Source organism: Schistocerca nitens, chromosome 5 (assembly GCF_023898315.1).
Source record: "Schistocerca nitens isolate TAMUIC-IGC-003100 chromosome 5, iqSchNite1.1, whole genome shotgun sequence".
Classification (NCBI taxonomy): Eukaryota; Metazoa; Arthropoda; class Insecta; order Orthoptera; family Acrididae; genus Schistocerca; species Schistocerca nitens.
Window position 1 is genome coordinate 466,101,732 of NC_064618.1, and position 2,725 is coordinate 466,104,456.

Genomic DNA, 2,725 nt, shown 5'->3' on the forward strand with positions numbered 1-2,725 from the left:
AGCCCGCCTCCAGTGGTGTCGCGACAGGCGTGAATGGAGGGACGAATGGAGACGTGTCGTCTTCAGCGATGAGAGTCGCTTCTGCCTTGGTGCCAATGATGGTCGTATGCGTGTTTGGCGCCGTGCAGGTGAGCGCCACAATCAGGACTGCATACGACCGAGGCACACAGGGCCAACACCCGGCATCATGGTGTGGGGAGCGATCTCCTACACTGGCCGTACACCACTGGTGATCGTCGAGGGGACACTGAATAGTGCACGGTACATCCAAACCGTCATCGAACCCATCGTTCTACCATTCCTAGACCGGCAAGGGAACTTGCTGTTCCAACAGGACAATGCACGTCCACATGTATCCCGTGCCACCCAACGTGCTCTAGAAGGTGTAAGTCAACTACCCTGGCCAGCAAGATCTCCGGATCTGTCCCCCATTGAGCATGTTTGGGACTGGATGAAGCGTCGTCTCACGCGGTCTGCACGTCCAGCACGAACGCTGGTCCAACTGAGGCGCCAGGTGGAAATGGCATGGCAAGCCGTTCCACAGGACTACATCCAGCATCTCTACGATCGTCTCCATGGGAGAATAGCAGCCTACATTGCTGCGAAAGGTGGATATACACTGTACTAGTGCCGACATTGTGCATGCTCTGTTGCCTGTGTCTATGTGCCTGTGGTTCTGTCAGTGTGATCATGTGATGTATCTGACCCCAGGAATGTGTCAATAAAGTTTCCCCTTCCTGGGACAATGAATTCACGGTGTTCTTATTTCAATTTCCAGGAGTGTATGTTCAAATGTGTGTGAATTCCTAAGGGACCAAACTGCTGAGGTCATCAGTCCCTATAGTAACACACCACTTAAGCTAACTTACACTAAGAACAACACACACACCCATGCCCAAGGGAGGACTCGAACCTCCGGCAGGAGGGGCTAAGCAACCTGTGACACGGTACCAAACTGCGCAGCCAGTCCGCGCAGCTCAGATGGTATATCCCCAGGCTCATATATTAACTGCAATGTTAACATGATAGTCGTTTTGTTCCCATTTCCCCCCAATGATTTTAGAAATTCTGATGGAATTTTGTCTGTCTGTTCTGCCTTATTTGATCCTAAGTCTTCCGAAGCTCTTTTAAATTATGATTCTGATACTAGATACCCTTTCTCCTATAAATCGAGTCCTATTTCTTCTACCACATCAGACAAATCTCCCCCTCATAGAGCCCTTCAATGTACTCTTTTCACATACCTGCTCTCTCCTCTGCATTTAACAGTGGAATTCCCATTGCACTCTTAATGGTACCATCCTTGCTTTTAATTTCAACAAAGGTTGTGTTGATTTCCCTGTATTCTCAATCAGTTCTTCTGACAATCATTTCTTTTTAGATTTCATCACATTTTTCATGCAGCCATTTCGTCTTAGCTTTCCTGAATTTCGTACTTATGTGCTGAAATCTTTCTTCTCTTACCCATGGTTTCCTCGCAGTTGCCTTCTTTGTACTTATGTTTTTCTTTCCAACTTCTGTGGTTGCCCTTTTCAGAGCTGTCCCTTCCTCCTCAACTGTACTGCCTACTGAGCTATTCCTTATTGCAGTATATGTAGCTTTAGAGAACTTCAAGTGCATCTCTTCATTCTTTAGTTCTTCCATATCTCATTTCTTTGCATATTGAGTCTTCCTGACCAGTCTTTTAAGCTTCAGTCTATTCTTCATCACAATTAGATTGTGATCTGGGTCTGTATCTGCTCCTGGGTACACCTTGCGATCCAGTATCTGATTTCAGAATCCATCTGACCATAATGTAATCCAATTGAAATCTTCCCACATCTCCTGGCCTTTTCAAGTATACCTCCTCCTCTTGTGATTCTTGAACAGAGTATGAGCTATTACTAGCTGAAATTTATCACAGAACTCAATTAGACCTTCTACTCTCTCAGTCCTAATACCAAACCCATATACTCCTGTAACCCTGTCTTCTACTCATTTCCCTACAACCGCATTCCAGTCTCCAGTGTGCGAATGCAACATAAAGATCGATTCAAACTTGGAAATGGAAATGCCGTGTGGCTACGGCCTCCCGTTGGGTAGATTGTTCACCTGGTGCAAATCTTCAGCGACTTGCGTGTCGATGGGGATGAAACGATGATGATAAGGACAACGCAACACCCAGTCCCTGAGTGTAGAAAATATACGACCCAGCTGGGAATCGATCCAGGCCGCTATGTAGATTCACACTTGACAGAGTGGAATGGGGTGGAATGGAACATCAAAACATTCCATGACCAAAGCATTCCACTACTGCTGGATCATGTATTGGAGGTAGCCACATGGATTTGTTCATGGTTCATGTGGTTGTTGGTATTCTTGTTTGGGTTTTGGATTGAGACTTGTATCCAGTGTGCAAATGCTACATAAAGATCGATTTACATTTGATAGACTGGAATGGGGTGGAATAGAACATCAAAACATTCCATGATCAAAGCATTCCATGATGCAGTTCAAATTGCAGCATTCACACAGTTTGTCAATGAAATGGAATGGGATGAGGTGGGATGCCAAGGTCAGAGTTTTCTGATGAGAAAATTTTGACATTAGTGGCGTGAAAGATGTCATATGCCAAGATTGGAAGTTAATCTACTTTCGCCACACTAACTCATGTGATATTTGCTAATTTTGTGTTTTGGCGTCTTATTACTCTTTATTTTATGATTTTTCCTTGGTTTTAGAACTC